The 25,709-nt window shown below is 40.8% G+C and overlaps 1 long non-coding RNA gene across 5 annotated transcripts in view; it reads left to right on the forward strand.

Moving 5' to 3' along the window:
* Nucleotides 1-25,709, forward strand: part of LOC120370567 — a 183,442-nt gene that overhangs the window by 5,590 nt on the left and 152,143 nt on the right. For all 5 annotated transcript variants that reach the window (XR_005583804.1, XR_005583801.1, XR_005583803.1 and 2 more), the window contains exon 2: nucleotides 4,544-4,678. This is a non-coding gene — a long non-coding RNA (uncharacterized LOC120370567). The remainder of the gene's footprint in view (nucleotides 1-4,543; nucleotides 4,679-25,709) is intronic.

The following is a 25,709-nucleotide window of genomic DNA, read 5'->3' on the forward strand; positions in this document are numbered from 1 at the left end:
AGAGAGAGCTCGTGTTGGTTTATTCAAAATAATACTTGTTCCCAGATCTTTCTTCTTCAATCCATCTATACAATAAATACAGCAGAAAGAAATTTTTTAAAATTGATTTCTCTAGGCCCTGACAGTTTAATAAGAAATCCCAGGTCTCAGGTAACTCCCTATTATAAATTATACAATACAAGTCTCTGAAAAGCACAGACAGGCTTCAGACTAAGAGGTTATCATCCTCACATAATCAATACTGCAAAGTAAAAAGATTACAAAAATTACATCCTGGAAATGGCCCAATTAAATTATTCAATATAGTGTCAGAATAAGACAACTTATGTCAGTTTTATGAATGGTGAGTATTTCACTGCCTAATCAGAAAACTGATAAGAGAGGGGAGGGAAATCTCTCCCTTTCACAACACCCACTTTTGTCCATGATTTTGCCTACCTACAAGTTGATTGACCATGTACTAGACTTCTCTCCTGCACTTGACTTTCCAGCAAATTAAATAACTCTCTCTTCCTAAGTAGTAGTTCAGTCTACTTCTGACTTACCATAGTCCAAGGTGAGTTAAAGTAGTAGCATTTTTATAAGGCTTGACAATAAGTATCATAAATATCTGATAGTTTAGTCTTATTACAATATTTAATCTCTGATTAAATATCTTTTTCATAGTTAAATATGGTTTTAATAATTGGTATCTATTACATAGATTTTAACCTTCAATAAATAAGTTTATAAAAAGCCACTGGTGCATATATATTTAGCATTCAATAGCTTTGTTTTTTTCCTGAACCAAAAGCATTAGAATAAATTTCTCTGATAGTCTTAGTGCAGTGTAGGTTAAAGACCAATTGAATATTCAAAACATATTAAGTGGGATTTAGAAACCATAATTTTGATATGTATCTATTACACAGCCACTCATCTTCAATAAACAGGTTATTTAAATAGATTACTAATAAGCAGTTGGTATTTATTCAACATACAGGGACTGTTTCAATGAATAAATTGCATATTTGGTAACTTTTTATACTGTGTAGTGTATCTCCATTTTCTTGCAATGTTAGAAATGCTTATGTTAGCAACATTGGCACCTCTGCAGCGTTAACACCCAATTATCTTTGTAAATTATTTCACATTATCACATTAAGCAATAAAGCATGACCAACATAACACTGTTAGGAGTTACAGCAAAAGGGATCAATCCAGGAATTTTTGAAAGGATGTGGTTCACCCAAAACATGCCAGTTTTTAAAAATGGCCTTTCAAACAGCTGCTTACTGAAATCAATTTGTAAAGGGCTTAATTTCTTTCAGATTGTGTGTGCTGTTAAGCAGCAAAAATGCTGATCAACACTTCATTCACAGACATTGTCGATAAGAAGCAGGATGAATGTTCTCCTACCCATGTTAAATGTGTGTAAAGAGCTTTACAGGCACCATAGATGGATTTGTGTAGTCTGGTAGAATGTGGAGTAGTTATGATGGGCCTGACCTAAGCCCAGTGGAGTCAATGGGAGTTTCCATTGACTTAAATGTGTGTTTGACCAAGCCCTAAGCAACATTCTTATTTAGCCCAGTTTCAACTCAAAACCAGGCAAACCCCATCAATTTTAGATGTTTGTTTGGTGTTTTTTTTCCCCCAGAACTTAAAGTAAATATAAGGTTTATATGAACCTTTGCAGATCACAAGTGCTGCATTTCATGTTAGATTAAAAACATAGAATTCTCCTTCTGAAAGGTTGCAAGGTAAGAGAACTTTATTCCTTAGAATCCAGAATCTTAACATACACGAACCAAAAAAACAGACATAGCAAGCTTCTCTAGGCAGAGAGAGACAACTCAACCCACTTTACACTAGGCTCACTCTTTGCAGACTGACTGAAGATCCAGACTGTATGCTTTCCTACACAGTCCATTAGTCTGAAAAAGAACCAAGAAACCCCTTTAGGTTTAAAGTGATGTCTTGTAATACTAACATAGTTTTCAAAGCACCAGAATACATCTGATACCCACTGTGCTTGTATATATTGGGTACTACTCACAATCTTGGAAAGTAAATTAATGTCTCATGGATAATTCAGTATGTCTTTTGACATGTTGATTTTTAAAAATTTGCTTTTAAAATGGGAAAATGCCTTGTCCTTCATATATTATTCCATCTTTCAAATGCACGTGCCAGAGCCACTGAAACTCAGTGACTGGGCAGAGTCTAAAGGACTACACCAGATGTATTCCTTGTTGCCCTTTTAATATACTGAAAAAACACTGAGCATGTTTCCTCCCTAACCACACTATGTAAGTTCCCTTGGCAAAAGGGATAGAGCTCCCTGTTGCCAGGAAAAATTGCTCCAAACACTAGAACAGCTGATAAAGTTGTCTTGAGTACTGTCATTCCAGACTGAATGAGACTGTAGAAAGATACTGGAGGGAAGCAGAGAGCATGGAGTCTTTTATTAACCCAAAGCCAAGAAGAAATAGACAGTTATATTAGAGCTGAGAACTCCAGCATCTACATGTAACTTTGGAGACACTAAAGATTCCCTAATTTATAGACCGGCTCAACTTGTGGGACACATGATTCCAGCTTATAGGAGAGATTGAGAGAAACAGATCCAATAGGAGAGAAATTACTCCAAATACCAAGTGCAGCTGAACTGTCCAGGGCAAGGATCGAAATAATGATGGCCACTGTTGCAGAATAATTACATAAGGCCAAGATAAAGGAATCCAGGAAGCAGGACAGAGAGAGACCAACTGAGAATGGTCCAGTGCATATACTATGGAAAGTAATGCAGAAAGAAAAATGCCCAGCCTATGGGCAATATATGGGACAAAGGAAGCAGAACCACTTTGTCTGAATGCCACAGCTACTCTGGAAAGAAAAAAGCAGCAGGGTTTGAGACAGAGATTTCCAGTGATGAGGATATCTGCAGGCTGAATTTAACAGAATCAGACTCGGAATTGGAACAGTCACCTTGGGGCCCTGTCCAAAATTCAACCAAAATTTAAGGACCTGTTTTAAGGAGATGGATGCCTATAGGGCAAGCTGAAAAAATAGGTCCTCATGTGTAGTGTGTGACCTGCACATAATTTGGGGATAAAAGCCTAGGTTACAGGAGGGAAGAGTTGGGAAGTCAGTCTGTGTACGTATGACTTGGATTATAACGGCAGGCAGGGGCGGCTCCAGGCACCAGCAGGCCAAGCATGTGCCTGGGGCGGCAAGCCATGGGGGGCGCTCTGCCGGTCGCCGTGAGGGCGGCAGGCAGGTTGCCTTTGGCGGCATGCCTGCGGAGGGTCCGCTGGTCCCGCAGCTTCGGCAAACCTCCTGCAGGCTGCCGCCGAATCGCGGGACCAGGGACCTCCCACAGGCAAGCCGCAGAAGTAAATCTCAGTAAATTATTCTCTTAGTAAAGAGATGGTTCAGTTCTACAAGCATGGAGTCCTCATGTTATCACCCAGTGTTCCATATACAAAACAACAGCCATTTGAGAGCTGAAAAACTGGTGAGGGAGGAAAAGAGAGAGCCCCATTCTCTTTCCTGATACCTCTGTTTTATAGTTGCTCTCTCCTCCACCTAGTTTAGACTAGCTCCTCACTCCTCTGTTTCTACACCTCTAGAGGTGCTCTAGAGGTTCCATTCTAGGCAGCCATAAATTTTAGTTTAGAAACCTCAAGAAATCAAGCTCTCACAAATAAACTACTATTTATGGTATTAATTGACATCCTAGCTGAATTAAGGATGGGATGTGTAGATAGAATTAGGGTACCTCCTAACTCCTTGAAAGAGGTATTCCCTCAAGGTTAGAACTTGGGACTTATTTGTGGTGAAGCTTGCACTAGTAGGCCCAATGCTATATCTGTGCTGTTAATACATGGAGGAGTTCATCTTCCAGGGCTATCATTTTGGAATATCTTTAAAGCACTGACTTCACTTAATCCTATTTATTTATTAAGACAAAACTGTATGTTTTGCGCAAGTCCTAAGTGAATCTTGTGGTCATTTCTTATCGCAGACAGTTGAGCCAAATCTAGTTATCTCTCAAAACACAAAACCTTTCTATTATTTTGGAAAAGTCCTGTTAAATTCAGACTAGACTGCATAGGTGTTACTTAAAAAAGAGCCTGTAGAACTTAATGGAGAATATCCTTGCTGTATTATTTAATAGCCAATTACATCTTGATACAGAATTCTGTAAGTTAATTTAAAAAGACATATGAAGGTTCCCATTCTCTATTAAATTCTGTAGAACTTTTCAATAAGGTTTAAGTTTCAGGCTAGGAAAGAACCTGCTGACAATGCTGTTTTTCCAGCACCATTTATAGCAGTTCTGAGGATGAAAGCGGGCGGAGAGAGACCATAGTTGGCTTGTGTAGCACCAGAGACATTGTTAGCAGGCAAGCTAATGAATCAAAATAACTGGGAAATGAACAAAGAAGTTTAAGGTGCTAAATTTCACCTGTTCTTACAGACTTGGTCAATGTGTACCTTGATAGAATTGAATGGATGTGTGTAGTGAAATTAATATTCCCTTTTCATCACAAATAAGGTAACAAACAGCTGAAATAGATCATAACATGAAGGACTCAGGAAAAGAAGGAAATTTGTACTCGGAATGGAATATTCCCTAAACACAAACAACTCTTGTCAACAAAAGCTCCTTTGGAACAGAAGACACCACCTGGTAAAGGCTCTTTCTCTTTAGCTCCTTTGATAATTACTCAGTCTTTCATTTGCTATTTCTTTTGATTTCATTGCATCAGGTGGCTGTTACAATGTGTTAATGGGCGTCAAGCAGAGCTGTTCTTTATGATTAAGGGTTTGGCCTCTTTTGGGACGGGGGTGGCTTTTTTAATTGTTATGGTAAAGTTTTGTATAACTCCATGCAAAGTCTGTGTCAGTCACAGGCCTGTACCCAAAATTTGGTTGACTCAGTGACATCAGCAAGAGTTAGTTTGGTGAAAAGAGTAGAATAAAAATAATCCCTCCTACTCAAACTGCTTCTGACTTCTCCCAGAGTATTGCCCCTAAACCTTAACTACTGATTACCTGAAACTAGAAGGCCCAGATCTTCTTTACCCTGGAACCTCCCTGTCCTTCTTCAAATCCTGTGATTTCCCCTCCTTACCCTTCCCCATTTTTATTTAGTCCAGTTGAGACCCATATTCCATCCCCCATCTTTCTAGCCAAGAAGAACTCAGCACGGTTCTTTTCTAGTTCTTTTAGCATTGCTCCACAGATTGTTACAGAGTAACTAATGGCTTTCTTCCTGAACAAGCACACCCACCTTGTGAAGAGGAGGATATGAGCATGTTCAGGGCTGGCTCCAGGCTTGGGGTGGCAAAAATGGTAGAGCCGGCCCTGAGCATGTTTATGCTGCCACTCCCAGTCGGTGATGGTTCAGGGCTGAGGAAACAAGATTGGGAATAAAACCTAGGTCTTGCATGGTAGCACACAGCCCTAGCAATTAGTTCCCTGATTCTTCAAGAGACTTGCACTTTGCAGAACTGGAGGCTAGGAAATGAATCTGCCTTGAATGAGGCCTATCTTACAATTTAAACCAACATTTTAAAGGAATACTTCATATCACACAGTCATCGTGCTATACCAGTTTCAATTATGTGCCCCGCTTCCTCTACCCAAGTGTGCTAGTGGCCTCAGAATGACAGCACCACCTCTGACTACCTAATCTATCCATGACACTGGCCTCTACTATAATACAAGGAGAACAGCATAGGGTAATATGACTTTACAAATGCCTAAATATGGGTTTAAGTCTCAAAGCATTATCTAAAGTACTTTCTCCAGTAACTAATATGCATTCTGTAATGAAGAGCTGAGAAAACAAACATCATCCCTCCTCTGCCAGGCAAACTGTACTAGTGATAATTGCAGCAACACTAACCAGAGTGACACTTATAGACATGATAGATACACAGTTGGTTCATTGAACTTTAGTTTTGCATTCCTTAGAGGCTTTTCTGTTCTGATAATAGTTAATGTTACTCATGGGTCTTTCCCTCCCTCCCCCCCAGAACACACACACACACACACACACACACGACTTGCAGTTCAGCTAGCTTTTCTAACTGCTTAACCCTTTGCTGATGTTTGTCACGTGTTGGCTAACCTTAATGTTTATTTTTAGTATTTTATTTTCCTAGCATATTCACCACCGCAGGTGGTATTTTATAAGGCTTGGCTATTTTTTGTGTATGTGTGGGTGTTTAACATTGCTGCAGGCTTGTGGAGGATGTCATAAGGGCTTTGTCCTCTAATGTAAGCTGTTTTGTTGCCACTTTAATGTTAATTGCATGTTTCATTGTCCCTGTCTAAATGGATGTTAGGAATGTGTCTGCAGTACTCCTTTCTATTTCTCTGTAATGGTTAGGGTCAGAATGAATTTCTAAAGATTCAACGTAGAATCTGTTTTGAAATCTTTGTGCAAGGGAAATGTACAGACAAGCTGCTGAGACTGAGTTGAAACACCCTGGAAGAAATTCTAAATAAGACTGAAATGAAGCCAAGCCTGAAACATTTCCAAAACGTATTCATATGCATATACAAGGCCCCATGTATACTCTGCACCAAGGTGGACATAAAGTCTGCTGCGTTTGTCTTCCTCCTTTTGAATGCCATGTGTTTACTTGGAGCCATGCCTCCTGGCACAGAGAGCTCATTTGATCTAATAAGTTAAGCAATATCTGTTTTGAGTCTGCACTTGGATGGGAGGTATCCAAGGAAAATTTAAGTGCCTGTTGGAAATGGTATTGAATGATGATTCAGTAGGTGGCACTGTACTCCAAATTGGACCTGGCCTTGGTCAGTTCATAAAACTGGTCTAAGTTTTGAATTAGGCCCATATTTTGTTGCCAAGTGAGTTTCAGGGACTGGCTAACTTGGTGGTTCTTTGAGAGATGTCCCTGTGGGTGATCCACTCCAGGTGCTGGTGCATCCTGTGCCTTGGCTCAGAGATTTGTACAGCAGTATCCGCACAGGCCACATGCGCATGGTGGCTGCCTCATGAGCCGTTGGTGCCTTAACAGCACATGCATGGCCCTGACTCCTCAGTTTCTTCTCTACCGTCCTCGACCTCAGACAGATATCAGTGGTCCCGCTCAAAATTGTTTCGCTTTTGGATAGTTAGTTTTGTTAGGATAGTATTTTAGTCAGATGAGTTTTATTTCCTTCTACCCTTCCTTACTTTTTTTCTTTCCATTTTTCCCCTCATGGTTAGTTAGGGACTTTACATTGTGCCTGGCTCCCCAGGCTTTAAGAGATTCATTAGGTGCAGAGAGGCCATCCCCATCTCTGATGGCCATTTGGGGGAATCCCCTGGCCCCAAAAATGTGCCTATTGTAGCAAGCTCAAAGCCATGGCATGAAGGACAGAGACCTGAGGCTCAAGTTAATTCTGATGGGGAAAAGTCCCTCAGGCCTGTCTTTGATCCAGATCAGGAGGGCTCTGTCCCAAGGAAGGCTCATAAGTCCACCAAGGACAAAAAATCAGCCAAAAAACAGGCAGCTTCATCACCTCACAGGGACCAGACTGCCTCCAAATGGTCCCTGGGTAGGTCTGTCTTGTCCTTGCCAACCACACCACGACTTAGCACATACAATGCTCCGAGCACCTCAGGCGCTGTCCGTACTCCAGCTGCTGCTGCTGCTATGCACCACTCCGGTGCTGAGGCTAATGGCTTGAAGTTGCCTGCCTCTTTTGCCAGGGCACCACCTGGCACTGCAAAGGACTCTGCACCACCTTAGGCACACTTGTCTGTGCCGCACACAACCGCTATTACAGCCTCAGCACCGACTCCTCAACCACCTCTGATGACGCACACACAGTGCCATGCCAATTGGGTAGCAACTGACCCTACTGTCCCGCCGCTGGAATCAGCACAGTACCCATTGGCACTGTCTATATTCGCACCATATTTTCTTAACCAAAGGGATTTGCTTGTTTCACCAATCCTTGAATCTCCTTTACTGGGTACCAGCATCTCACTGGGACTCTACTAACAATTATCCCCTCTCACTTTTCTAGTGATGTGGATGGCGAAGTGGAAGGAGGGCTTGGGTTTTTTGTTTTGTTTTTGGTTTGTTTTTTTTCACCACACCTACTAATGTTGGAGCAATAAAATCAAGGTCCTCATATGCCAGAGACTTACTACCCTTACCACCCATGCCCTTCCCCCGACAATGGCATTATTGGAGCCCATGGGGGTCCTACAGGAGACATCACACCAGTCAACATAGCCCACATAGAGGTGACACCAAATCTCCTCCTCAACCCTCACACACCTCTGTGATGGACGTACAGGAGGAACCTGCAGTGGTGCACACAGAAGAGGTGGCCCCCGATACCTCTCCAAATAACACTAACTCATCTTCCTCACCTGATGAGGCTATTATGCTGCTGCCAACAACAATAGCAGATTATTTCACCCCACATTCAGGTCCTATTTAAAAGGGTGGCTAGCAAGCTCAAGATCACTATAGAAAAGGTGTCAGAGACTCAACATGAACTGACAGACATCTTGGAACCTGTGGCCTCCTCCAAGATTGCCCTCCTGATCAATGAAGCGATCATGGACCTGACCAAGAATATCTGGAAAACCCCAGCCACTATACTCCTGACCTGCAAGAGGGCAGGTCAAAAATACTATGTTCCCTCCAAGGGCTCAGAGTTTCTTTTCACACATCCAACACCAAACTCGCTGGTAGTGGAAATGGTGAACCAAAGACACAAGCAGCAACATTTCTGGCCTGCTCCCTTGGACAGGGACAGTTTAAAAAAAATGGACTTATTTAGCCACAAGGTTCATGCATCCTCCACACTGCAATTCAGGGTGACAAACTATGTGGCCCTCTTAGCCAAATAACCATAGAAACTACAGGAAATTCATGGAATTTATTAATGGTGCTCCAGAAGAAAAGAGACTGCAATTTAAGACAGTGGTCTCTGAAGGACAAATAATTTCCCACATGGCACTTCAGGCTGCCCTTGATGCTGTGGACACCGCAGCCAGGTCCACTGCGATGGCTGTTATGTGTCAGGCTTCATGGTTCAACTCTTCCTCTTTCCCATGTGAGATATAGAAGAGTGTGGAGGATCTCCCCTTTGATGGTGAGAAATTATTTGCAGCAAAGGCCAATGAGGTTCTGCACACCATGAAGGATTCCAGGATTACTCTGAGATCTCTAGGCATCCATACACCAGCCTCTAGAAGGAGCCAACATAGGGATTGGCTTTACCAACACCTGCGATACCCGGCGTACACACAACAAAAGCCATATGATCAGCATCACCGCCAGAGACCTAGGCCTCAGTGACGATGCCCCTCACCATTAGCAGTTAGGTCCTCCACCTAACAAGCAGATTTTTAAGCCTTGGTCGAGGGCATAGAAAACCTCCCACACACTCCAGTGCTCACACTAATTACTCAACCCTTTGCTCTTATTTTATGAGCACTGATGAAACATCACTACAGACAGATGGGCCCTAGAGGATATCCAATTGGGCTATACCATCCCCTTCTTGTCCATACCCCCCACCGCCCTCCCCGCTCTGTTCCTCTTCAGGGACTCCTCTCAGGACCACTTGCTCCACCAAGAGGTACAAAATCTTCTGTGACTAGGAGCAGTGGAGAGGGTATCCAATCAGCACAGGGGAAAAGGGTTTTTACTCCCACTATTTTTTTGACAGAAAAGAAAAGTGAGGGATGGAGACCCATTCTTGACCTCAGGTGACTCAACAAGTTTGTCAAAAAGCAAAAATTCAAAATGGTTACCCTAATGACCCCATTATTCTGGCGCTGGAGCAGGGAGATTGGTTTTCAGGCCTTGACCTGCAGGATGCTTATTTTCACGTAACAGACATTTTCTCAGATTTGTTCTGGGAACAAGCCACTACCAATACAGGGTTCTACCCTTTGGTGTCTCGAGCACCCCACGTCTTCTCCAAGATCCTTGCAGTGGTTACTGTACACATCCGGAAAAAAGGAATAATAATCTTCCTTTACCTAGATGATTGACTCCTCAAATTTCAAACTCATGAGGAAGCCATCCAATCCACACAGATGACCATAGACTGCTTCCAGGGCCTTGGCCTGCAAATAAACACGAACAAATCCACATTAATCGCTACTCAATGTCTGGAGTTCATAGGTGCACACCTCGACTCCACAACTGGCATCACGTCTCTTCCAACCAATAGATTCATCAACATAAAAAATCTGTTCGCTAAACTGCAGAACAGTCCACAGGTCATGGCTCATGATTGCCTACAACTTCTAGGCCACATGGCTGCATGCACTTTTGTGGTCAAGAACGCATGCCTGTACTTGCGATGCCTACAAGGTTGGCTAGCCACTGTCTACGAACCAAATGTGCACAGACTAAACAAACTTCTCACTGTACCTACCAAGGACTCACTCATATGGTGGTCTCAGCCACACAGCCTCCCAAGTCCCGTATTTACAGGAAACCGCTTTGATTATAATTACTACAGATGCATTCCTCGCTGACTGGGGGGCACACATGGGACACGATACCACTCAAGGCCAATGGACCCCTACAGAGACCTCACTACATATAAATCTTCTTCTAGAGCAGTGAACAGTACACAACACTTGTCTTTTGGCTCTTGATGAGTGGGAGACAGTAAAGATCAGGATCATGACCAACAACGTTGCTTGTACGTTTTATATAAACAGGCAAGGGGGAGCTCGATCCCATTTACTCTGCACCGAGGCTATGAAACTTTGGAATTGGTGCCTCCAACACAATATCGATATCTCTGTTTTGTACCTGCCCAGTGCACAAAACACCACAGCAAACGAGCTCAGCCGATCCTTCCTGCTCCACCATGAATGGGAAATAAACAACATCTTCAAAATCTGGTGTTATCCACAACTGGACCTGTTTGTGACTGTGACCAACAAGAAATGCCCCAGATTCTGCTCCAGAGAGGGTTTGGGAAAACAGTCCATGGGAGATGCATTTGCAATCAGATGGAGCAACAACCTACTATACACATTCCCACTGATACCACTCCTACACAAAGTAGTATTAAAGATATGGAAAGAGAGGGCCAGGATCATACTGATAGCCCCTACATGGCTCAGATAGCCGTGGTACCCACTTCTAACACGATGTCCACTTGTCCATCAATCTCCCTCCCCCGCACTCCCAAACCTATTGTCCCAATGCAGAAGCCATCTATACCACCCAAACATAGAAATGCTCCACCTCAAGACATGGCTCCTCAATGGTTCTCCAGTGAAGAACTAGGTTTCTCTGAGCAGGTGCAAACTGTACTATTGCACATCAGGACACAATCTAAACGTACCACCTATCTCCATAAATGGTCTGGGTTCATGGCGCGGTATTCTGCTAGGCAAACTGCTCCTACTTCCACACCTCTTCTAATCACAGTGGACTACCTTCTGGAGCTTAAACAATCTGGGCTCTCCGTCAGCTCCATAAAGGTACATCTGGCAGCAATCACAGCATTTCACTGGAAGATCAGTGATACCACTATCTTCACCCACCCTATCTCAAAAAGATTCCTCAAAGGCATGCATACCCTGTACCCAGACATCAGACCACCCACTCAACCATGGGACCTCCACTTGGTCCTCACATGTTTGACGCAAAAGCCATTCGAACTGCTAGCATCCTGCTCTCTATTACACCTATCTATAAAAGCTGCATTCTTAGTGGCAATTTCACTCACCAGACACATAGGAGAACTTGAACCTCTCATGGCTGACCCACTGTACACTGTTTTTTAAGGATAGTCATGCTCCGAAGGCATCCCAAATTTCTCCTGAAGGTGTATTCGTCCTTCCACCTCAATGAACCTATCTATCTACCAACCTTCTTTCCTAAACCTCATGCAAATACTTTCGAAGCAGCGATGTGCACAGAGCATTGTATCCTTATTTGGATAGGACTAGGCCGTTCAGGCACCAATGATGCATGAGGCAGGAACCACGCGTGTGCAGCCCATGTGGGTACTGCTGTACAAATCTCTGAGCGACAGCGCAGGGACACACCAGCACCTGGAGTGGAACACCCACAGGGACACTCATCTCGAAGAACGTCAGTTACTGCATGGGTGAGTAACCTCCTCTTATTTTGAGTATCTCTGCATGCTACAAGGGCATAGACTGCACTGGCCATGCGGGCTGAGTGTTCTGTCTTTGCATCGCCCCGGCCACAGCAGGCTCAGGGAGCAACAGGCAAAGTCAGATCACACTCTGATCACTGCTTACATTAGATAAAAGCTGGAATAGAAGACAAACCCCCTTTCTCTCTCCCTCACAGTGGACTTGAAAGGAAGTATAGGGCATTTGAAGTGGTGTTAGAGGGTCATCACAGCGACAGTAGGGTAGTATTATTATAATATGGATCCCAGACCACACAACATTGGGTCCTTAAGCAATGGCTCCACCACTCCTTGAGGTGGCAGTGGTAGAGGCTGCTTGGATGAGCAGTCTGGTGAGGGACCATTACCACTCTTCTTTGAACAGGCTGAACCACAGTTCCCTCTCTTCATGAGGGCCGGGACTCTTCCTGGAGAAGGGAGGACTGAGCCCCATCTATCTGATCAGATGACCCTTTTTGTAGTGGTTTCTGCCAATAGCAGCCCTGCAAAACTGTTTTGGTCTGACTGCAAAAATCTCTGTTTAGGTCGTGCCCAGAGCAGTGGCTTTCCAAGTTAATCCATTAGGACAAAAAGGGGGTAGTTTATACTTTTTAATGCTATTGTTTCGAGCTGTATGCAGACTTCAGCAGATATCACTGTCCCTGTTGCATGTGACTGAAGTGTATGAGCTTTTCTTTATGCTAGTTAGAATGTTTTTTAGTTTTGGGTATTTTTTTTTTTTCAAAATGAAAGCTGAGATTATGTTGTTGTCATGTGTTTCCAAGAGTTGGAGCTCTCTGTGCATAGTATCCAGCCTTAAGAGCTGTTGGGTCTAGGGCACTGCAAATAGAACTAGTTTTCAAATGACAACAAAAAAGAGAGGTGGTTTTGGCATAAGTCTGGGAGGTGAGAATGCCTGAGTGCTTTGCAGCTTTGGACAGGTCTGTTTTTCCCCACCTGTAAAATGGGGGAGATACTTACCTCACATGGGTGTTAGTAGAACAAGTCAGAATATTTGTAGATGAAATGATATTTCAGTAAAATATGCTGTTTTGTTTCATGGAGAAGGTTCCCTCCCCTCACAAGAGAGTGAGATGGTAACTGGTGCTCTAGCCTGGTGGTTAGAACCCTAATCCAAGAGGCAGGAGACGTAAGCACAAATCCCTGCATTACCTCTCGCCAAACAGAATAATTCCAGATCACACTGAGGTAGGCAGAACAGGCCATATTCTAAGCACTAAACACCAGGTTAGATAGACCAGAGAGAGTGTTTGTCCTGTGCGTAAAAAGCCTCCCTGAACTGGAAAGCTAGGGCTTCAATTCAAAAACAGATGTCAACACAACTATTTGGCAAAACAGTCTAAAGGTTTGTTTTTGTTCCTTATAGAAACATGCCTCAATACCAGAGCTAACTATTTAAAGTGTTACAACCTCATGGAAGATTAAACTGCTATTAGAAGGAGTTCCATCTGAATAATGGTGGCACAAAGCATACCTAGCGTAGGCACGCATTTCAGGGTGTCATGATTGTTCATCATTATGGTAGGTGTCTAGGTATTAGGGAGAGAGAAGAAAGAAATAATCTTTTGGGCTTGGTGGTTGAAAGCAAGAATGAAAAAGACATTTTTAGCATTTATGACTTGTAAATCATGTACACAGTTTGTAGGTGGCCAATTTGTATGCCAACCTCAGACCTCACACTTTGAAAAATTGGTGACTGGCAGATGGTTCAGCTCAAATTGCACCCTTCTGCCTCTCCAATGGCTTAAGCCAAGTTTGTGCGTTCTTGGTTCCAGATTTGTGTCTTGGGAAGAAAGAATTAAGATTAGAATTTTTCTTCCCCCTTCATCCCTTATGTGGCTTGGCTCTGTACCCAACTCCTAGCATGGGATTTGAACTCCACAATCTTCTGGCACACAGAAGGGGGTGCTACCAACTGGGTTTAACTTCCAATGACTGAACTAGGCTTGTGTAAGGCAAATACATAATGCTTCCTAGCGGTACCCAGAGTTGTGAGGCACGTATCTACCACCTGCTCTTAGTGTGAGAGGGCTTGTTGCCCATACCTGTCAGGGGTCAGCTCCCTGACAACTCCGGCCACAGGCAGTGCAAGTATTCCCATCTGAGCCCCATTGGGATCTGCTGTCCATCTGCAGGCAAGTGATAGGCACACACCAACCCCTGAGCCTTCCCAGTGTCCCTCTGAAATGCCCAGCCCCTGTTCCACCGAACACTCACAGAACTCACTCTTCACTCCCAAAGGAAAAGTATACCCCAACTTATTAGTTTTACCTGCAGATCATCTCTGCGCTTAACACACAGCACTGACATATTTATAATAAACACAAGAATGTTTATTATCAAAGAACAGAGATTCAAATGATAGTAAGTAAATATTAGAAAGAAATGGTTACATATCAAGCACAAGCATAATATGCTTGCTAGAGCCTAAACTTTTACTCCCATGACTGTCTACTGCAGGCTAGCATACTCCAAGTCCTTTTTGCTGAGTATTTTCCAACCAGGATGGCTGAAACATTCCCCTCCCTGCCTTCATAAAATTAAGCCTGCTGTTAGCTTATCTTCACAGATGTACCTCCATACCCCCAGCTATGCCTCCAAAAGTTCATTGCCTTTAACCATAACTAAGATAATCCCTGCTGCTCTTTGGTGGGTTATTTTTTTTTCCTGCAGCCCTTGGCATCTATTGATTAGCAGTTCACTAAATATGCAAATAGACTTCCATTGTAAGATACACAATGATCAGTTAGGGAGATAAGTCTCTCACCATCTGTCTCCATTCATACTACCTCTTAGTGACTTGCCTTAAAATCATAATGTTTGGTGTATATATCCATAAATCCTTACACATGATCTGCACATACACTGGTCATCATAATCATTGCAAAAATTTAACATGTTTTCATGACCACTTTTGTTGAACCCAGGTGATCCCTATAACCTTACATACCCTGTGCCCTCTGCCTGTGGACATCAAGAAGTCCTTGGCTCACACTCAAATACTGCCTCTCACCTTGTTTTTTAATCAGCAAAGTACAGAATGTCCATTTCTAAGTGGCCACAAGAATTAATTTTTCTAGCTTTGTGGTTCTATCTCTAAAATGTAGGTATGTTTCCAAAACACACTTGGCCCATTGAAATAAGAGCACCATGAGACTTTTTAAAAAAGTATAAGAGCACCTTCTTCACACAGTCTACATAATATTGGGTTTAATGCAAGTGATGGTGAGGTCTTTATTCCAATGTTAATTAATAAACTCATTGGTATTCCATCTACAAAACCTCTATTCCCTTCATTACCTAACCATGATGGGAATATATAGCAATGACTTGCATTGTACAAACCCGATTCCCATCTTAAGGATTACAACATGGAAATGAGCTATCCATAAATATTAAAAATTATCTACTTCTCACAGATGTTCACTCTGCTTATTATCTGCAAAAATTCTGGATCAAATGTTCAATATGAATATGTTAGTATCCACTAAAGATTGCTTTTGGCAGACTGTGTGTTGATATCAGCAGGAAATAAATAAGAAACCCATTAAAAGGTATAAAACTTTAAAACAATAGCTTAAAGGTGTTTTATAAACTACAGATGGCTTATACTGTTCAAGTGGATGTCTGCTGTAGAATGTTGAAGCAGTGAAAACTTGTGGGGCAGGGAGGAATGAGGGAATGACTTGGAAATAATGGTCCGGTAAAATATGTTGTATTTAAAGTACAGATAAGCAAAATGGAAATTGCCACTCTCTCCTGGTACAAATACTGAGACTATACTAGCATTTGTTGTTAGAATAATATGAAAAGTGTCTATAGTGTATGTTACATGAAACCTTTGATTCTTTACATTTGCAAAAAAGGTCAACCCATGTACACCACACACACACACAGCATTTGCCAGTAGCTGCTCATGAGCTTTCATCACTGACTTTGCATGGATATAATTAGTAGGTCAAAATGGAGAGGGAAGTTGAAGGTCAAAATAAAAAAGGACTGGGTGCAGCAAATTTTCACAGACGGAATTATTACTATCAGTTGCGCAAACCTTCCTGTATCTGAGCAAACCATGTAGATAAAACCACACTGCAGCAATATCAGATTCAATGATTTCATTAGATCTCTCATGCTAAATAAGGTTGGACATTTCATTGAGAGATCTGTCCTATCTGTAGTGTACATGAGTGGAGTGGTGGTGGTGTGGTGAGAGCCACACCACTGACACACACTGAAAGAAAAACACATAAAAACTATTGTTTATACTTTTTTTAACATACCATCCTGTCTTGCAGGCTTTGAGCAGGACAAACAAAAAAAAACTAAAAAAACAACACAAACTTTGAGTACACTTGTGCTCCTGCTCCAGTCCCCTACAGTAGTGCAGTAGCAAAGTACAAAAAAAAAAAAGAAAAAAAAGCTAGATACAGCATGTGCCTCCCCGCAAATGCTACCAGGTGTTAGAATATAGATAGGAACTTAGGCGTATTTTTATCACTTAGCTACTTGCAGGGATATAAAAACCAAGAATCAAAATCACAGTCTGCCTGTGTATGTGCCTTTTCTCACTAGGATAGTCTGAGGCTTTGTTCTTTGACTAAGGCCTTTGGCTAAGCAGCAAGGGCAGCCATAAGCTGGGAAGCATATGGTCACATCCTGACCTCCCAAACTAGTCACATTGAAATAAGGTGGTATTGGGCTGTTAGGAAGACGATCCTGTCCTGATAGTGCCCATCACCACCAGATAAAGAATCAGTTCTTAAGATGGATAAAGAAAACTTAGTTTGATAGCATCCTGTCTGGCAAGAAATCACTTAACCATGGTTGTGGTTGTGAAACCTTCATTTCTGTATTTTTATCTTTATGGCCCCCACTCTTCTATTGTTAATCTGTATGGTTCTCTAATTGTTTCTGTCTGCTGTATAATAATTTTTTCTAGGAGTAAGTTAATGAGAGTAGTGGGATATAATTGGTTAGAGAATTATGTTACAATATGTTAGGATTGGTTAGTTAAATTTCAGTAAAATGATTGGTTAAGGTATACCCGACAGTATTACTATATAAACTGGGATCAAGCAGGAGGTGGAAGGGAAATTGAAATCATGCTTTCTAAGGGGCGGAACGGGAATAGGGAATGGACGCAGGCAAGGCTCTGCAGCATCAGAGCAGGGAAGGGGGACACGGGGTAAACGGTGTGCGGCATCAGAGCTGGAAACGGAACACTGAGGAACCAACTCTATCAGCCTACAGTGATAACCCTGACTGGTGTGAAGGGCTTCAGAATATTCCTGCTTGGAAACCAGCCCAATAAACATCGCATTGTCTGCGCTTCAGACTTCTGGTCTTTTGCTGCTTGCTGTCTGCGTGACAAGAACCAGGGAAGTGGGAGGGTGAAGAGAGAGCCCTCAACACCAGGTGTTGAGGAAAGTACTATTGATATTCAATAGGTGACATGTTTCCCTCTAAAGAAGAACTTAACCAATGCCATAATATAAAATTAGGGTACTAGGCCTTTTCTTGGATGATGTGTAAAACCATTTTGACTACTTTTGTAGTCCAATGCCACACTTCTCAGGAGTATGGTGAATCTGCCACTTTTCCTAATCAAATTCCAATATTGGTAATTAGTCTCCCCTACCATTATTTTTTTTGCTTCATTTCCTTTAAACTGTTTTTGTCTTCATCTGTTGGTGAGTGAGATAAACTCTATTATATAGAGTTTACAATTCTGTAGACGTGAGGCTTCCAAAAAGCATACGGCATATCTGGTAAATCTATCAATAATAACTTGAGATTAACTTGAACCAGAAGACAAGATCTGAGCATCTCTGAACTTTGGGGAAGTTTGGATTGGGATTCAGATGTGAACTCACCTGCTAAATCCTATCTTTCTTTATTTTAGAAGGACAAACACTAGTCCCTATGGAAAGCCGGAGTAAATCATCCTTGTACAGAGTATCTGCGCAGTAGGTCATAAGGTCCCTTTACAGCTCTTTAATAGCTACTGAAGTTTGTGCTGTAGAACCATGGTAGAGGTGGAGGAGAAGCAACATTCTGGGGAGAGACACAGGGAAGGGGAAGTGTAGAAAAGCAGTCTTAATTTTTATCCTCCTTCCCAGAAATTACTTTAAATAGAAACGTACATGTTAGAGGTAATCACTGGACATATCAGCCGTTGTAAACAAAGAGTTTACCAAAGGCTGATATTATTAAAATTCTACATGCAAACTTAATTTGCCCCCACATCTCTCTGCCTTTGACCTGCTGTCTTTATAATGAGGCCAACACTTCCATACCTCATGGGATGTAGTAATTTGTTCAGCGTGAATCACTCAAATACTATGGAGATGGAGACCACACAAGGAGGTAGGCAGAATTCCTAATATCATGGTCTCAGCAGTACTGGTCAGTGTAGAATTTTGCGACATGGAGAGCTTCTGTAGTATTGTAACAGAGTGGCACAAGCAAGCCCTACAAAGGTATTTCTACTTTCTGTACATAAGCAACCTCTAATCTTCTATAAACTGTAAAATTCACTTAATATCTGCTTAATGATGATGTGCAATAGGCTTATTAGGTCATAGAGCTATACTAAGAAGAGAGAATTTTCCATAGGTAATTGAGCTGTAAGTTTGCACACATAATATATTGCAAATGTTCTATTCCCTATCAAAAGCATGTTATACAGCAGTCATGTTAACAATACTAACCTGTCATCTTTGTAGTAATTTTTTAGCTTTTAACATTTTCAAAATGCTGTACAAAATAGCCAGTAATCCAAAATCACCCCTAAAGTCACCTAGCATTACTTGAATCTTCTAGTAGTTCCATGTTTACAGCTAATTCGTGGCACCATGCTACAGTCCCTGAAATGCTTTCTCCTGCAATATGATATAAACTTACATCTAGGTTGTTTTAAGGGCAGTTAATGTTTCATTATACAGGGATTTCTCCTTCCATCAGCTGGGTTCCAATTTTGTAACTGTGGCTTATATAAACACAACTGGGACTCTCTTTAAACTTTGCAAATCATAAAAATGTACAAGGGTTTTGTTAAAAGGAGTGAAAAGTTATAAGGGTCTATTTCTGAAGCGAAAACAAGTGGGGGCAGGGATATAGACAAAGTAGCATGATTTGGCTTTCCCTAAATCTCTACTGGCGCAAAGAAATGCCAGATAGATGCAAGACCTCTAGTGTCTTGTGGTTGTACATCTTATTAATCCAGACATTTAGATTCTCAGACCTAGGTGCCTAATTTTAGACACCTAAAGAAATACTTGGACACCTAAATAAAGTGCCATCATTCTGCGGTGTTGAGAATCTGCAGCCAGCGCTGACTTCAATATCTTAAAGTGAAGGAAAGTACTATCCTTTTAAGAACAGGCTGGAGCTTACAACCAGGGCATCATGGCTATAATCTAGGATAGGGTATTGGAGCAGGAAGCTGAGCAGAAGAGAGGTGATTTAAACCATGCAGACTGTGTGTGCGCGTGCATCTCTCTCTCAGGCTCCAGGAGACTAGCCTGACCAGACTCAGAGACTTTGCAATCTCTAAGTGTGGGAGTTCTGAAGTAGGGTCCTGAGGTAAGAGCCTTACGAACTGTGTCACAACTGCTCTTTCCCTGAGACCTTATTAAAGGGGCCATACTTACTTTGTTAGTTTGGGGGTTTTGCCCTCCCCCAACCCTTATGTCAGGTAAGCATAAAGGATCCAAACAAGTGTCTTTCTTTCAATCTAGCTTTTCTCTCTCTCTCATCAGGGCACAAAACAATCCTCTTATTAATAGATATTGAGAAGCCGGGCCAGATTCTCAGCCCCAACTCTGCTTGCAACAGTACCTTGGCAGCACATGGAAAGCTACTGAGGGTAGAATATATGTCAGGGGCATGGGAGGGGGTGGAAACATCTTTTATTGTTATGATAATTTTTAAGACTATTTTTCTTTTTCAGGAATTCTCAATAACTGATAAAATATGTTAAACCAAAACATCCTATAGTTGCAAAATGAATTTCTGTGGAGCTACTACATAAATGTTGACTTTCATTTATTCTACCATTGTATTTATTTTTGTCTTACAATTTATGTTGAAATTTCTTCAATACATTCACTTTTTTTTAAATAAATCTGGACAGTTTTTTAAAAGTATGTGTACAGTGTATTGTGACAGAATTCAGAATTGATTAGGTCTTCCAAAATGAGTGAACAAGACTAGGATATTTCACTGTGTAACCAGAAGAAATGGAAGAATGAGGCATACCACTTTAAATTAAAAAATAACAAACAAACAAAAAAAACCTCAGGGAAACACCACTGATCAGATTTGGCATTTCATCAGTGATTAAGACCCATTGGCTTCAATGAAATTCAAGCATGTGCTTGTATCTTAAGTATGTACATAAGTGTTTGGGTTTTTTTTTTGTTTTTTTTTCTGAATAGGGATGGGCCTGACACGTGGTGGTGGTGCGGGGGGGTTGTTTGTTTTGTTTTTTAACATCTTTCAGAGCAGGGGCAAAGAACCAAAAGGTTAACACAATTGCATCAATTGATTCAGCAGATTGTATGTAGAGTTGGTACTAAACTAGTATCCAGGATGGTGTTTCAGGCCCTGTGCTGCACTGCTGGAGGTATAATCTTCCCCCATAAAAATCTAAAACTGAGGCCATTGTGATTTGAGGTTGTTAAAGATCCCAATATTCATAATCTGATGTGTCTGCCAAATTCCAACATATTAAGTGAAAATCATTCTGGGTGTAATTCCACTGGAGTCTCACTAAAGTTGAATTTGTGTGCAGTGTAGTTGTAGCTGTGTCAGTCCCAGAATATTAGAGGGATAAGATGGGTGAGGTAATGTCTTTATTGAACCAACTTCGGTTGGTGAGAGAGACAAGCTTTCCAGCCACTCAGACCTTAGTCCAGTAAAAGACACTACTTTACCCACCTTGTCTCTCGAAGGATGAATTTGGCTTTGGCTCTTGTTTTAGAGCTGGATGAGAAACAGTTTTCCTGTTCTGTGAGAATTTGAACATTCAAAAAAAAAATTCCCATCCCAAATTGGCGATAAAAAGGCAATCTCAAAAATTGTCACTAAACAAAACTCAGAAAAATCCAATCGGGTTAAATCAAAACCTCTTGCTTTAATTCAACCTTTATTTTAACTACAAATCAACTTAAATTTCAAAATGACTTCATTTCAACCTCAAAAGTGGAACTTGTTCATTTTGACAATTTCAAAACTGATTTTTCAAAAAAAAAATTGAAATAGAAAATTAATTGAAACCAATCTTGTCCCATGAAGTTTTAATTTCTACAAATCAGCATTTTAATGAAAAAACATTTTGTCAAAATTTCCAACCAGTTCTAATAATTAATTGTCTATTACTGTAGTAAAGGAAGTGTTTTATTGCATTGCAATAAAAAAGTGATATTAGAGATGGCTGCGTTTCACTGTAATGACAGAAATGCTGATTCCTTTATGTAAAATATGAAGAATAGTTAAACTTTTACACACTTTGGAAGGAAAGCTATAAGACATATTTTAGATACTAATAATTTAATACATTTATTTTGTAGCTTTTCTGTCTGTTTTAACTGCAAGTTAACAGCTGTAATAATTAATTCTACCTAATTATTATGGAAAGATCATTGTTAGCTACACCTCTACCCCAATATAATGTGACCTGATAGAACACAAATTTGGATATAATGCGGTAAAGCAGTGCTCTGGGGGGGCGGCTGCGTGCACTGGTGGATCAAAGCAAGTTCGATATAACATGGTTTCACCTATAACGGGGTAAGATTTTTTTTTTTTTAGCTCCCGAAGACAGTGTTATATTGGGGCAGAGGTGAATTCTTCAGCTCCGTTAAAGTGTTATTACATCATTTTCACTGAGTAAAACCTCCCCCTCTACTCCATGGACGGATTTAATGCAATGTGCTTAATTTGTGCCTCTAAAAATATAAGCTTTACATATCGTGAGGCAAAAAGTTTTCGAGGTAATAGAATCAGTAAAAATCTATTGCCTCTTCTTGCTGCCTTTTGTCATCAATATCCAAAACAAGGCAGTATCAAATATAGCTGCTGTCTCAACCTCATCCTCTTAATGGATCTCTAACGACTTAGGCCTAATGTTCCATGAAGCAGTACACTCTGTGTGTGTGTGTGTGTGTGTGTGTGTGTGTGTGTGTGTGTGTGTGACATTTGTATGTATACTAGACAATGGAAATATCTGCATTATTAGTGCCCGATATATAGTAACCTAAATCAATTTGCCATTATGCAGACTGAGACTAGCTGATGAATGATGCAAGATTGCTTATTGAAGGATTGCACCCCTCTGAGAGCCCCGAAACAGGGCAGCTCAACACCAAAATATGGCACTTGGTTCTGTTACTTCAGACTGAAACTTGGCATCACCTCTCGTTGTGATGAGATAATGTTTTCTAAAATAGCATAAATAGATTCTTGGCCTAAATATGCTTCTCCCTGAATTAATGAGTTTTGTCATTGAAGTCAACAAAAGACAAATTAGACCCATTGACTTTAATTGTAAAATTCAGCATGGGAGAATATCCTGGAGGACCACAGAAACTTGTAAGTCTTCAGTAGAGCAAAAATATTTGTGTACATTTCTTAAAAGAAGCTTTTTGGGATCTTAGCCCATGATTTGAACATCTGGATTTTGCACGTGTGTGGAGAGAATGTCCTGAACATAGTTGGGCATGATAGCCATGTGAGCAATTGCAAAGTTGTGTTATAAATAAAATGCTGCATGTGATTCTGCAATTTGTCATACTATTTTGACCACCTGCCCTGCTCTCCCCCCATTAATTCTATTTCCTTGGGGCTAAATCTAACATTCTAAACTTCTTAACTTTAAACATCTGCTATGTTTTAAAGCAACTTAGCAGATAAATGTTTCCTCCTTTTCTACAAATGTGGAACTTCCTCCTAAAATGCACATATATGTGCAAGGTCCAGAATAAACAAGATAGATCCTATACTGGTGTTGGGTTCAAAGTCTCATCTCTCTCAAACCTCCAGGGCTGGAAATGGGAGCTTTGCATCATTGGGAAAGTGACAGTCACAGCTTTTCATTGGAGTAATGCATTGTATCCTAATAGCCCTGGAAAATTCTGCAATATTGGATATTAAGGCTGCTGGGATTTTTTATATATAATATTATATAAAAGGCTATTTTAGGTCACTTGTAGAGTGAGCCATAAAAACCCTCTGGCCCTTGTACAAAGTTGAGGTAACTACTGCTTTTATAGGCTGAGATAAAAAACAAAATAGCTTTACTCAAATTTAAAATAACTCTGTATATGCCATTTCAGAAACCTCCTACAGACTAAATGACAACATAGTATAGATGTTGTTGCACTCATTATGGATGACTTGAAATATTAACCTGTATGAGTGCTGCAGTCACTCAATTTCCTCTGATAAAACAGATCATTGTCAGGAATAATTAGAACATAGACATTATGTCTTGGTGTTGTCCATGTGATCAATTGTAGGGCCAGAGCCATGTGATAAATTCAACTTATCCTGCACTTTTGTTACCTCACTGGTACTCTGCCCACTGTTGTCTGATCTGCAGCTCAGGCAGGTATGGGGGAAGATTTTTCAGTTCCTAAATTCAGTTATTTGACTAGATAATTCCCCAGCCATTCAATGTGGTGGGGAAGAAAGGGTGGGGGAGGGAGCATGACACTGGAAAAAGATATTAGGCAAGCAATGTAAGACCACATGGAGATAGGTATCTTTTTCTAACCTCCCCCCCCCCTTTTTTTTTAATTGGGGAGTGAGACTGTTGCAACATGACTTGAGTCTGAGAGGTACTAGTCTTGTCATTAGCTATGACAATGTCTAGCCATTTGAGGGAGTTGATTATTGCTTAGAATAATAAGATGTGATATTTAGAAATCTAAGGACCACAGAGATCAAATACCACACCAGCATCCCTACATGAATCCATACTTGTTTATACCCTCATTCTGCGGTGTGATTCAAGATATGTACCCTGAACATTGCATTTGGGCATTTTTATATATAAAAATACATGCTGAATTATATATATTAACATGAGTAGCTCAATGGTGCAAAGACAAAAACAAAAATCTTTCATTGGGATCTTTCCATGTGATGCCATCAACTCACTGGGAAAGGCTGGAAGGGAAAGTATAGTAAAAGAAAGCTGCACACTTCTCCACAAGCCTAATGAGGAGAAAGAAAGGCAAATGTAGAAAATTAACCCAGTGAATTCCCTCTCTACCTGGATATGAGAGGGGTCTGGCCTTGTCCTTCTGTATTTCCGAAGAGTTCAAACGTTCAATCTGGTTTGGTTAACCAAAAAGCCTAAGTGGAGTAGTTACTAACTGGCCTGAAAGTCACTATTCACCCAGAATTTTTTTTTCTTAATTTTCAAACATTCCTAAAATGTGCTCTGAATATGAATAACTGTTAACAGTTGCAATTTAGCACTTTCCAATGACTTTACATAAAATAAGAACATAACTAGAATCTAAACCTAAAATCCATACTAAATCATTTTAATAATTACTTTAATGTATGAGGTTCAAAATAACTCAGAGGTACAGGCTGTCTTCTGTTTTCATGCTCCTCTTCATTTCCTGACTTTTGGCCAGGATAAAAAGTGCAAGTAACAATCATGGAATCAAAGCTATTTGGGGTTGGAGAGTGACTTAGGCACCCAACTCCCATTGATTTTTCCTTCTCGCTTGATCAGAAAGAAGACCCTGCAAAAATAATTCAAGACGTCTGTTTAATTTCTACAACTAACACATTTTGATCCAAACTATTGAATTGTCATCAGTCTTCGGAATTTCTTGAGGTTTCTCCCACCTTAATGTGAATTATTGTTAATTTGTGTAACACTGATTATAAAAATCTTTCCTCTAAAGTTCTTTTTGAATTGTGCTGTGACACCAATGGATTTAGCCAGTTGAGTATCTCTGGATTTTAGTGTACTTGAAGTTGGGGCACTAAACTTTCTTTACTAAGCCATCTTGCTTGGCTATATCCCCACTTGTATTATGCTGAAAGATACCAGCATCAGGCATCGTCAGTTATTGATGCACTGGACAAATTTCTGGAAGTGCAGTCTTCTGGAGTGCTAATAAAAGATGGGCATCTCAACCTCAACAAGATCTGTGGCTAGTACCAGATGCCATTGAGGAAGGTGAGAGTAAACTCATAATGGACTACTATAAAATAACCTACCCTAAAAGGAAGTTCCTTCCCAATCTTAAAACGTTATTTTGGGGAGACTGTGAATACTGGAAAAGGTGAGTCTTTAATGATCATACTGATGGCTGTTTGTAATCTTAAACTCTATATTTATAGATAGTTTGCTGTTTGTGGCAATTCATATACATGATATCTCTTAGGATGTGCATCTTAAGTTATAACAATCCAGTGTGCCATGTTAGCCACAAAGATGACTCCCATATCTAAATCAGCAAATCTTCTAAAACTCTGTGTTGTTCAATAGCATTCATCCTGCAAGGCCAGAGGAATTT

The sequence above is a fragment of the Mauremys reevesii genome, linkage group 8 (assembly GCF_016161935.1).
Source record: "Mauremys reevesii isolate NIE-2019 linkage group 8, ASM1616193v1, whole genome shotgun sequence".
Lineage (NCBI taxonomy): Eukaryota > Metazoa > Chordata > Testudines > Geoemydidae > Mauremys > Mauremys reevesii.